Source organism: Triturus cristatus, chromosome 3_2, assembly GCF_964204655.1.
Source record: "Triturus cristatus chromosome 3_2, aTriCri1.1, whole genome shotgun sequence".
Lineage (NCBI taxonomy): Eukaryota > Metazoa > Chordata > Amphibia > Caudata > Salamandridae > Triturus > Triturus cristatus.
In genome coordinates, this window is record NC_140584.1 from 934,210,122 (window position 1) to 934,223,495 (window position 13,374).

The 13,374-nt window shown below is 43.3% G+C and overlaps 1 protein-coding gene and 1 long non-coding RNA gene across 3 annotated transcripts in view; one reads left to right on the forward strand and one right to left on the reverse strand.

Annotated features, from left to right (window-relative positions):
• BRIP1 (BRCA1 interacting DNA helicase 1) overlaps positions 1-13,374 on the forward strand; it is a 1,188,160-nt gene that overhangs the window by 756,581 nt on the left and 418,205 nt on the right. The window lies entirely within an intron of this gene.
• Positions 4,943-6,033, reverse strand: LOC146858836 (uncharacterized). The gene is made up of 4 exons (XR_014979700.1): positions 6,013-6,033; positions 5,517-5,605; positions 5,372-5,427; positions 4,943-5,294 (listed from the first exon to the last, which is right to left on the reverse strand). It is a non-coding gene; the product is annotated as an uncharacterized LOC146858836 (long non-coding RNA).

The following is a 13,374-nucleotide window of genomic DNA, read 5'->3' on the forward strand; positions in this document are numbered from 1 at the left end:
CAGCAGTCATCTTAGTCGGTTATGCAGTCATCCTACTCACTCATGAAAAAAATTAATCACACTTACATTAACTCACTTACACAATTATCCAACAACACCTTATTTATTCAAACACATAGTAACTCATAGTTAATATGTTAAGAAATCACCATTACAATTATACACTCATTCATATAGTTACTCTCACAATCACTGACTCTTACACATACTTATTTATATACACCAACTCTCACATACAATCCCTTTTATTTTTTTTACTTTGTTGAAGATGTACAACCAAAACATATATTCGCTCACCAACACACAAATAAATACCCTCAGTCACCCAAACAACTGTTTCCACATGCACTCTTAAACCTATACACCTAGTCAATCAACCATTCACACATCTATGCATAGAGTTACACACACCCCATCCAACCACACACAAACTCAGTGTCTCATACAAATACTCACCCAACTAATCAATAAATAATATACACACTCATGTAGTTAGTGACCAACTGATGCAGCATGTTATACAACAAGAGACACACATTCACATAGTTTAGTTACTAATCCATGTGTGTGTATATATATATATATATCAATCAGCAGGTGACCTCTGTGCCCAGAAGTCAGGATGAACACTCACTCGGAATCTGTTGCTTTTGAAGTTTGCTTTTAATTCATATTCATGAGCAAAACAAAGCTATGCCCAACGCGTTTCGGTTCGCAACTCGGACCTTGATCACGGGTAACAACCGGGCATGACCAGACATCATTTATTTCTATTATTGCAATTACTTCCTGTTTCCATAGTTGCAAAGCATTGTGGTCAATGTAGTGCATTGAATTAACACATGTTTAAGTTGTTAAAAATTCTAAGGGGCGAGGCGTACCGTGCGCGCATGGTACGCGCACGGTGAAAAACCTTAAATAAATAAATAAATTCATAACTTAGCATTTAAAAAACCGTACAAATTCACTGAAAAAAACATAGGTTTCACACACGTTATAGTTAGGAATTAGCATTTAAAAAACCTTGCAAATTCACTTAAAAAACCATAGGTTTCACACATGTTATAGTTAGCTGGGCATTTCACTCGTGAAAAACCAATGAAATTCCCCCGTTATAGTTAGTGCAGGCAACTATAACTCACGCGACCGCAATCCTCTGCTGATGACGTCAGATATTACATCACTGATGACATATGTGTTTTTCTGAAAAAAAAATATTTGTAATATATGTATAGCTAAAAATTAATGGAAGACGACATGGGTAAATAAGTGTCTAAATACAGTATTAGCATCAACAGAGGATTGCGGTCGCGTGACTTATAGTTGCCTGCACTAACTATAACGGGGGAATTTTATTGTGGTTGTACATACAGCGACACCTCAAAGTTCATCAGGCAAGTGCACACCCATTCACAAAGCAGTTGCGCATCCGATATGTACATTACCGCGTCAGCGTGCATTCATTCATCCGTTTTGAAATATAGTGAGCCTCTGATACATGGCCAGATGCTGCTCCGTAGGCCCCGACACAGTGGCTAAGCATCCCTGGGTCGAGAGGTCCCCACTTGGGGATATTCCGGATGCTGGGAATCAGTAAGGGGGAGGCATCCTGGGGAAATACATTTTTAGCCTTTGCTTTGACTTGCCAAGCCCCACCTCGTCGCGCTGGCTCCAGCCTTCCCTATATCGCGTTTCCGTGTAAGTGTGCTTATAGGATCACATTGATAAATAGTTTGTCCTTCTGTGTTTGTTATGCGTTTCGGATGAATAATTTATCTTCGTTGAAGATGCCTATTCCCAGTGGTCCCCTACAGGACGCTGTTAACTTTCTCAAATAACTCGTACCAATCTGGTTTCTGCGTGCTCGCCAGTGAATGAAGAGGGGGGGAGGAAAGAGTATACTGCAAGGGCCAGCAATGTATCTGTTTGTATTCTCGATGTGTGTCATGGTAACTGGAAGTATGCAACAAATAGAATTTAAGGACAGACAGAGATGCTCCTTGAATATAAGGACTCCTCGCTATCGTACCAACCCTACTTACACTCACACCTTTAGTATTAAGCCAGTCTGCTTAGATTCTTTGTTTACCTTTTTGTCTAATTAGGGAATATATTTGAAATGGGAAAAAAATCCAGATTGATTGTTTTTTGCCTTGAAGGTGCTTGCCTTCGTGGATTCACAAGGGCTACTAGCCACTTTAACTACTGAAGCACCCCATTGGCTTGGGATGGGTGCCCTATTGCGCCCACTGTTTGACCCAATGTGGTCATGAAGACAGAAGTCGCCCTATCACCCACCTTTATGCTTAGCATTCCCCCATTACCTCATTTTTAATCTTTATTAGGAAACCTGCAGTCGATGGCATAGGTAAGATGGCTGCTGGGCAGCATCAAGGTATGGTGCGCCCGCTGTAGTGGCGTGCCATGGGTGGACCAGGGACTTAGGAGCCGGCAAAGAGCAGCAGTTGGTGGCACATAGGATGGTGTGCAAAATGGATAGCAGCGATGGCTGTGGCAACACCCGTGTTAGGAGTTTATGGGGTGGTTTAATGGGCAACTGTGTCTGGTGAGAGGTGATAGGAAGAGTCCCTGATAGAGATGCATGGACCATGGCCTGAGGAGACTAGTGGAGGTATAAATATGCAGTGTCAGGTTCTGAGAGGCCAAAAGAATAGCACCAGGGTAACATGATGTCTGAAACTCGGCAGTCTCTTAACTAGTGTGTTAGACCCGGCATCGTTTGGCGTGGTTTCCCCCGTCTTTCTGCTTCTGACCTCCTGTTTTTGACTATGTGCTGAACTTCGTTTTTTCTGGTGTTAGGACTCTGGGCACTTTACCGCTGCTGATCAGTGCAAAGGTGTATGTGCTCTGTGTCTAAAATGAAATGGCATTTGGTTTCTTCACGATTGGCATACTTGATTTAGTAGTAAGTCCCTAGTATAGTGCATGGTGTGTTCCCAGGACCTGTTAATCAAATGCTACTAGTGGGCCTACAGCACTGATTGTGCCACCCACATGAGTAGTACTTCAAACCTGTCTCAGGCCTGCTACTGCAAAGCCTGTGTGTGTAGTTTTAAACTGCCAATTCGGCCTGGCAAGTTCACCTACTTGCCATGCCCAAACCTTCCCTTTTATTATATTTAAAGCATCCCTAAGGTAGGCCCTAGGTAGCTCTATGGGTAGGGTGCAGTGTATTTAAAAGGTAGGACAGGTGCTTTACATGTCCTGGTAGTGAAAGACTGCTAAATTCGTTTTTCACTATAGCAAGTCCTAGCTCTCCCATAGGTTAGCATTGAATCTGCCTTGTAACATCTTACAAGTATATTTTCCAATTGGGAGCAGATAGAAAATTGGAGTCTGGGGTCTCTGGACACACAATTCAAAAACACGTTGTTTAGTGAAGTTGGTTTTTAAATCGCAGGTCTAAAAATGCCACTTTTAGAAAGTTGGCATTTTCTTTCTTTAACCATTCTGTACCTCTGCCTGTCCCTGGAATACATGTCTGGGTTGGATGACATCTAGGCATTGCGAATTCACTCTAGTCAATCACACACAAAGGGAGCTGAGGTATGCCCTGCCTATCTCGATGGGCCATCACCTGACTGATGAGCTTTCCTGAGCTAGAGTGGTGAGAGGAGCTGGCACTTGCACCTGAATAGGGCTGTACCTGTCCCCACACAAAGAGCTGCATTCCCCCCTCTGGTGTGTCTGGAGCCAGGGCCAGGAAGGGCAGGACTTGGCTCTACAAAGACCTATCTTTGAAGTCGTCCTTTTTTAAAGGCTAAAATGGGTATAAGTACCTGACCTCTGACACTAATTACTCAGAACACTTCTGGAGTGAGGACATTCTGCCAGGAAGAAGAGCTGTTGTGATGCCAGGAGGGGCTGTCACTTTGCTGCTTGCTTGGCTGTGTTGGCCTGCTGTCTATTGCTTCTTGCCTGGGAGTGAGAGGACTGGACTTTACTCTCTACATCCTGCATCTAAAGTTTATCCAAGGGCTTGACTGAGCTTGCCTCCTGAGGCTGACGTGTCGGGGACAACAAAGACTTCACCTGCATCTTGCTACCAGCACCTGTGCTCCTCTGCTGTGAGTCCTGCTCTGCCAAGTGGTGTCAAATCCCGTCTAGGGCCCTAAAAAAAGGGAGTTTGTGTGCTGCAACCAAGAAACCAACACATTTACTCCAGGCGTCATTTCGGAACCGGCGCATCCTTGCGAAATCAACGCACCCTCGCTGCCTGCACAAAGTTGTGGTCCCCTTTTGCCGAGTGCCTAACTCTTCGACTGCAGCTTACAACGTAGTCCAGACTTTGCTGCAGCTTCTCTGAAGAACAGCCACAGTGTGAGTTTTGAACACCGCCTCGCCAAAGTCTGTGACGCACCGCTGCAACTCTGATGCAGTCCCTCCCTGCGTGGCATCCAACCGACGCATGGGCACACTAAAGTGTAAACCAAAAACGATGTCCATAGGTGAGCATGGAGAAGCACAGGAACTGGAGAGAAATAGGGCTTAGTCAATACATTTATATTCACTCCTTAGAGTTGCTCAGACATTGGTAGGCTTTTTCCCAAAGCATGAAGTAATTCCCTTAACTCAAAAGTGTGCGGGCGTGGCTGCCATCCAAGCACTAGTGCCCTGGAAGCTATATTAGTACAACAGGAGCGTTTGAACTCTATTGTAGTATACCCTTTTTTACACAGATGGATGGATTTTTCTAAAGTGTGAGCCTAGCTACCAAGCATAGGATGTTTTATATCAATGGGGTAACCCGATAGACCACTGGACTAGGGTATATATAGGTACACAAAAAGTAGTCACAGTGGAAACAAATTTAAAAGGATAGAAAACACATTTGTTAACAAATTCTACAGATTTGTGACACCACCTGGTAAACGCATAAATGACTAGATTTAATCAATTGAGCAAAATTCAGTCAAGAAGATCAAACATTCAATAGACAAAATACATGTCAATATCATCGTTTTGAGTATAAACAGGTGCAAGTGCAGTGATAAGTGCAGGGTATTGGGATGAGTGCAAACGATGTGAAGGAGGAAGGTCGTGCGTATAGGAACATCCACAGTATATTTATGGACCTAGCCTACCACTTAAATGGCACGAAACATAAATGCAACAGCATAAACAAAGAAAGTAGTTGTACAGTCACTGTCAATCTTGTATGTTGATAGAGGACATGGAAAAGTCGACGTTTCGACCCCTATTGGGACCAGCGAAATTAAGTTCTTGGAAACGGGGTCTTCATCAGGACCGAAGACAGGGAAACAGGCTTACACCTGGGGACAATGGTAAAAATTAATGAGGTGTGTCTAACCGAGCCAAAGATATTGAAGGAAAAATTAACATAAATTACCAGCATCAGCAGGAAAAACTCGAGCTGGAAAATTGAGAGATGGGCCCACATGGCTCCTAAAAAAGAGAAAACGGAAGAACATAGGAGTACACATAGGAATGAAGTGTAAAATGGTATGCAGCCACCGCTGTGATAAAGTACTCACCATTAGGTGTTGTATTACGGATTAAGGTGAAGATTTCCTAAGACCATCTGAATTAATCAGAAAGAGCAGTGATTCAAACGTAACCAAAGCTGTAAAGCAAAAAAATATATTGCAATGAGGTCTTGATCTAATCAAGACAAACAGACGTGTATTGCAATATTAATTAGCAGTAATGCAATACATGTAATGGTGGCGCATTGTGGTAAAACCCGTTATGTGGTAATGGCAGCATGCAGGGGCATGGACATACCCAAAACGGAGGGACCATTAAATAATTAAAATACAAGAGAAAAAGAGATTTGATTGTGCGCAGTAAACTAATTAGAGCGCGTGTTGGAGACGTTAAATGAAAAGGGGGCTAAATGGCAGCCTTGAAGTTAGAGCTTAAAAAAGCCGCCATCGAGACATTTAGTCATGAGATTAAACCGCACAACAGCGGGAGAAGAATTAACTCGGGTTTAGAAAAACAAGGCGCAAGCAGCACAGTGTGACATACCTCCAGGGCAGCGTCGAAGCGTCTGACAGCTAACCCTGGGGGTTGTCACATGACCTGTTAAATACCAAAAGGCAGTCGTGTACGTGCAATCAGAAGGATTGCAAGCTGATAGGTGGAGACTCGGAGGTGTGGCAGGTTGATTTGAGGCTCGGGAAAACCGAACTTGGAAATGGTTGCAGCGTAAAGCAAAAATCCATGACTGGTTCGAAAGGGCATTGAGCAAGCATAGGACATCAATCAAGGAGCAGACAATCAGTTAGAAACAGTGTTGACGAAATACACATAATTTCGAGGAAAGACACACGGATGTTGTGAGATACTGACTGCAATGCAGCTTCCATTCTGAGGGTTGTTCGAACTACGACAATACATGATTGTGATACATAAATGCAAAATGACATTTTAAAGATTAACGGTGATCCTAATTAACAGACAATTTACCTAGTAATACGGTCACATTAATGAATTATAAAATGCCTAGAATGCAGCTTGGTCACCATAATAGATTACATATCAACGCTTGGATATTATAAAACAAAATGCAATTTCATTTATGTAATTACTCGATCAACATCAATACATGTTTGTAAATGGGACAAATTATTGGGTCTCAGGTCAACGCTCGAAAGTTGTATGATGAAATAAAGTTTACATTCTAATGGTTGCTCGATCAACATCTATACATGTGTGTAATGGACACAATACTAGAAGCATGATTGTTTGAGGAAATTTATATATTAATCCATAAGTGACAATGGTGATCCATAGGAGAGGTCACACTGGAAAAACTCAATATGGCATGTGAGGGCCAACTTAAGGAAGTTGCTTATCGGTAATGCGAGAAACGCTGTTGTACTACCCCAGTGTGAGAGGTAAACCCACCAAACCTAGGTATTATTCAACAGAGAAAGTTGGGCATATGTTGCATCAAGTTCATTAAGGCCATTTCGGACAGATCCAAACCGGTCCATCCATTTACACTCCCTGATATTGAGAATTGAACCTAAGTCGCCTCCCCTGACACCCAGTGTAATGGCCTCAATGACCAGCCATTTCATCGATTCGGGGGGATGGTTGAGTGTTTGAAAATGCTCGACCATGGGGGCTCCCATGGTGTTACACCTTATTCTGCTGCAATGCTGTAGTATCCGGCATTTAACCTTTTGAGTTGTCTGACCTATATAAATTTTATTGCAGGGACAGACAATGGCATAAATGACGTTCTTGGTGTTGCAATTAGTAAGTGTTTTTAAGTCCACTATGCAGTTACTATGTTGGAAAGTCTTGGTTTGAATGGTAAGGTTACAGGCTTTACACTGTCCACACTTTACATGGCCTACTGGAGCAGGAAGTTGCCACAATGAGTCATTGCTTATTAGTAATGACGAGAAAGGGGGCAGAAGAAGTCAAAACATTGAGTAATCAACTCCACAAACTCTGGTACTGGATTCTATGGCTCCTTCAGACCTCCCTAACTCCTAATCATGCAAGAATACCGATCCAAGGAAGTACTGCACATTTCTGTTTCGCCCAGATGGTATTACAGCATAAAATATCAGGCTATGTGTATGGAGGGCCTAAGTGGCTTTGCGAAGGTCAATGAAGTACTTGTGCAGAGGTGGGTCTTTTGGGTAGGGTAAAAGTCTTCAAACTGTGGGGCTTGTCCTTCTTGGTGGGGACAGCCTTCATTGATCTCAGTGGGGTTGAGTGTGTGGTGCCAGGCTGTGGCCAAGAAGAGCATTTATTATGCCCCCTCAGAGCAGAGGCGAACACCATGCTGAAAACAGTGCTATGTTGTTAGTGAAAGAAAACTGAGTGGCAGTGAGCCAGGCTGTAATCTGTGTAATGGTCCATCAGTAACAGTATTTTGCCACTCGTGTACTGAGACTGGGAACAAGTGTCAAGGTGGGGGTGATAAATGTGCTTACTCGGAGAATAAAATGCTTACAGCTGGGGGTGTTTAAGGAGCTCTTAGGCATTAACAACGCCTCTGACAGCAGCTTTTATCGTAGTCAGAGTAGAGTACTTTTCTCAGATAACTGAACACCCGTTTATCGTCTAAGGAGTGTCTCAATGTCAAGGGTTGTTTTCTATAGTTCTGCAGCCAATGAGAGGCCTCGTTTATTGTCTAAGCAGTCGGAGAATGTATTCTAATACTGGTCCATCGAACAAGAACTATTTAATACAAAAACTAAAGCTGCCCCTCACAATAAAATAAAAGCCGATCATTCTGAGTACCAGAAATGCATTTATTATCAAATCAGTAGCAGTTCTTGCAAAAACACACCGTAAAGGGGAATATCAGAAGGTGAATAAGATTACAGGGAAATCTAAGATGCTTTTAAACAAGATTAAGATAAGGGCCATCCGAGTCCGTGTCGCCGACCTGTCTGCATTAAGATATATCTCGCTTGGCGCCTGCAGCTTGGCTGATTCATTCAATATGTGTCATCTCAAAGCCAGAGCACGCTGCAGGGAGGCGAATCCGGATACGTCTTAGTGGCGATCATCCGGGCTCTTCGCGGTGACCTTTGGGTGCTGGCTCTTCGCGCGCGCGCTATCATCTTTCACTGACAGGCGTTTTGTTTTGTGGCTGCGTTATGATTCTGATGGCAAACTGAATATATGTACGCTATCGGATGAACGGACTTCGGAACCAGCCCCGTTGCCGTTCTGTTTGCAACCTGCTCTACATGGGTGAAATTGGTCTCGTCTGCCATTTCGTGGTAGAAGAGGCCGTTTGATTTTACGTTGCCGTCTTTTTAGGTCTCATCTCAGCCCGGTTTTGAAGTGAAAGACACAATCAGTGAATTGCCTGCCCCATGGTCGTTTCCCCTACACGTTTCTGGAATGCAAGACATTGTTGCAAATGAGAGGCAGATTTTGATGACACGTTTGCTTTTTAAAATTTTAAACACAGAGGCGGTTTTCCAACTGATTTATTTGCATCAGTTTAACTGGACTGCTAGACCATTAGGTACAGTTTTTATCGTTTTACATACTGGTTGTTTACTGGACAGTTTAAAAAAAAAATAGATTTCTGCATTTAGGTGATTTCATGTAATCGCAGGGATTGCATACATGATCTATAGCATGTCCTTTCATTTCTGTTATGATTCCCCCTTGTCATGGGAAGTGACACCACGTAACCTTTTACTCCACTGTTTCTATGTAAAGTCACCTAACACTGTATTAGACCATGATTATATCAGATGACATGATATCATGGGGAGGGTGTGCAGCAAATCTACCAACTTCATATTAGCTAAGGTTCTGACATCACATGGCAGCGTGCTTCCATGGTAGGCCACGCGTGTCTCCATCATATGACAAGAATGCAGCCATCTTATTGCAGGGTGGCTATCATTATATGTCAGCTGTGCAGCCACGGTATGTAGAGTTGCCATCTTAAGCCACAGATGCCTGGGGCATGGCAGAAGCTGTCATATGCCAGTGGCACCGTGATCATCTGAGACGTCTACCTTCATTACCATCACACGTCAGCTGCAATAGTGACAATATTGTGGAAGCAGGTATGCTTCCAGAGTTTATTTTGTGCCACTGACTGTGGGCACCAGCACTCTTTTTTTGCAGACCGGGACTTATTTGTCATCATTAAGCAGCAAAAGAGAGAAAGGCAAAAAAGAGAAAGAGAGAGAGAGGAATGCAGTGACAAAGGGAGGATGCCGGAATGGAAAAGAACCCAGAGTGAGATAAAGAGACAGGAAGTGTTCAGTGGTGGGAAAAAGAGGCATAAGGTATAATCTGAGTAGGAATCTTTATGTGTGGCAAACCTTGTTTTTGACTGCCCCGTTGGCAGGCTCCCTAAAACGCTTTGAGCCCCTGCACATCTTTGTTTGAAGCATTGCGGGGTTCCCTAGCAGAGAGCGCGAGATCTCTTCTTTGGACATCTCTCCTCTCTGCATACCAGTGTGGAAATTGCAAGCAAGGGTGCTTTGCTGAACGTCGTGGGCTCCAGGAGTTTGGTGGGGCAGACGAGAGAGGAATCCTCAGTCAAGTCTGATATTCACGGCGACTGTTCCCTCTCAGGCCATTAAGGAACTAATAGGATGCTTCCGATGGGCTGTGGGAAGGTCAAGTGGTGGGAAGGTAAAAGAGTTAATTGGTTTCTTCAAGATCTGGTCTGCATTTTGCCACAGTGACCGGTCCCACGACCAGTGTTTGCAGGCGCTTTCACAGTGGTCATAAAAGCAAGTCAAAGCTTGCACTTGCAGCCCGTAGGAACCCCTGATTTATGATCCTTTTTTTCTGCAATACCTGGAGGAATCGACGTTGGTCGCAGAGGAGGTTAATCATTGGTCAAAGTGGGGAAAACAAAGTAGGGGACCTGTGTGCGGAGAATCGGAGGGCAGGAATAACCCAGCGATTGGAACAGTGGGCGGAGTCAGAGGAGTGGCCAGAATGTGCAAAACATCCCAATTTTTAGTATTTGTTTGGCATTTCACTGACCAGTTACAGCTTATTGTTATTTAATTCAATCAATGGATACAAATCATTATTTAAGGTTTAATATGAGTTATTGACATTAAAATACATTCACAAAGTGGATACGTTTCTGATCACAGAACGTCCCAAATGCGCTTAAAAGTTGACGCACAAGCCATTTGTTTCCGAGCCATGGAGTTTCTGTCATCAGCACTTCACCTCCCTTTTTCCACAAGAGCAGTTCAAACAGGAATTGCAAAATATCCTAGTTTGCAAATGTTTTCTATAGAATTATGGCTCTGCCATATTTGCCACATAATACAACATCTGCTGCATAATCTGACAATTTTAACTAATAAATTGTTTGTAGCTCAAACAGATCAAAAGTTACAAAAAATGTGACTTTTGTGGGTGCGAAGTGGACGGCCCTTTGCAAAGGTTGATTGATGCCCTTTCTGACTGCTGCATTTGTATGTTACACTGGTACTAATAAGACAAAATCTTTCCAGAGACTGTTAGCATGTGTAAAGATGTCAAAATAATAAAGTATCAGAAAATATACTGCATTACGCTGCAGCCTTTTCTTTGCTGCATAATTTAGTCAACACTGCAGCATTATTTTGTCATCCTGTGCTGCACATGTTAAAATTGCTTGTGCATGAAGCAGAGAGACTGTGAAGTTTGCAAACTTAGTTTGGTGTGCATGCCAATCCTGCATTGCTGATCCCTGGTGAGTTGCAGCTACTACTGCTGAAACAAGGCCAATAGAGGTACCAATGGGTGAGGCAGAATGGCCTCAAGGGCAGGGTCAGCTTTAGCGCTGGTGGCACCCTGTGCAACAATGTATTTTGGTGGCCCCGAATGACCACCTCCACCATGGATTCCCTCACTACCACCCTTTAACAGTGCCCCTCAAGTCTCCATAACCACACTCTCCCTCAGATGCATTTAATTTGATTTACATTGCCACTCATACCAGTGTAGGGTGTCAGAGCACTTTACATCACACACACTACACAAAGACAATAGTTTATATGTGTGTAAATTACTGTATAGGAAATGTTACAATAGACAAAGGAGTACAAGGTGTAGGAGTCACATGACAACCATATTAGTAGGCAGTATACTTTAATAGTGATTGGTCTGGAGAAACACAAACTCAGGATTTAAAACGTAATATCATGTTTGGGGGTTTTCTTTAATAATCGGAATTGATTTCTATCCAAATGAACACTTTTTGCAACATTAAGATAATCAAAGACCGGGGGAAAAAGTATAACACTCTTATTTATACCTTGCAGTTTGCATGCAGCTCTTAGATGACAGTTAATAGCTCACTGTTCTATGTTAGGAATTTAACTTATAAACTGCAAGTAGCCAAAGATCTCTCTGACAAAAGCAGCAACCCCCTGACCTATTTGCATTATGTGCACTTTGTGATCTACATGGTACATGTTCTTTGCAGCATGTACATTAACCCACTGCGCTACCTTTTCATGAGTCAAAACTTCCACTAGACAAAACTCAGATCTCTCTCTAGGAAGAACATTAATCGAAGGTATCATAACATTTTTATTGTTGCCGAAAATTGCCAGTGGCCAGGAAGGAGGCAGCAAGCGCTTTTAAAACCTTAATATACTTGAAAACACGATGCACCCAACCAAAGTCAGTGCCCGGTGCGGTCACACCGGTCGCACTGCCCTAGAGCCGCCCTGCTCAAGGGTCCTGTGATCTCAGTGACAGAGTCACTGTTGATCTAGGGTGTGTTGCTTCATAAGCCTGCCTGCATGACTGTAGGTAAACTTCAGTATGGATTGTGGTGGACAGGCCTTCAAGTTTAACCAACACTTGCCACCGCTAGGGTCCACCTGTTGGTGCTAAGACACCAGGGCTTCTAAGGTCTTGTGGGGCCTTCTAAGGTCAAGCATGGAAATGTGAACCCTCAGGAAAGTGGTCTGGGGGAATGGTCGTAAAGACTGAATCTGGTTCCCCAGTTCCAAATTCGGCAGATCTGACCATAGTGCCACCCCTCCACCCCCCCCCCCCACTCCCCCCCCCCCCCCCCCCTGAGAGAAACTGCCTTCAACTACAACCCAATTGTGCCCAGCTATAAACCCTTGGATGCGCCTCAATTCAAATTAAGCACTAGACAAGAGCAATATGCTGCCTAAAAAAAGGTAACAACATCCTGAAAAAGTAAACACTCACAGGGCATGCAAGATTGGGTAAAGCATGTGAAATGTAAGCACAAACAACAAGGTTACCGTAACGCTTTTACACTCACTTTTCAGAAATCAATGAGTGCTTTTGCCTGAAAAGTTAAGGACATGACTACAGGGCCCAGAAAGGAATCGTTTGAATGTCCATTTCTTATATCCTTCCAAAACGTAAGCAGTATGGTTTAAAAAGACCACATCCGTGAACACAGAGCCGCGGTACACATTTTGTTTTCCAATCCACCCATCAACCAGCATTGCAGGTCCTCCAGGATTAGTACAGTTCCCCACCCGATGAAACAATGCTGTTCAAAGAAATACAAGAAAACAAAAGTAGCGCTTCACTGGCAAACTGTGTAAATTGACGCTAATGTGTTTGGGTGTGAATAAAACCTATCGAGTTATTTTGCGACCACTCTGTGTCTTGCTTTATTGAGTTAGTTATTTATTTTTCATGTTTTTGAACTTTTATTTCTGAGGCTGCTCTTTGGATAGAAAAATGTCAGAAAATCCGACATTTCCAGCAAATGTGTTTTTCTTTTTTGGATTCATTTCACAGGGGAACAAATAAACAAAAGGAGGAAAGAGAGGGTGAGAACCGTTTCTTGAAGTCACGGTTTTCAGCAAGTGAGGAGGAGCAAGACAGAAAGAGGTGGAATAAGAGTTAGAAAGATGGGGTGGGGGGGGCAGCTGCCAGCGG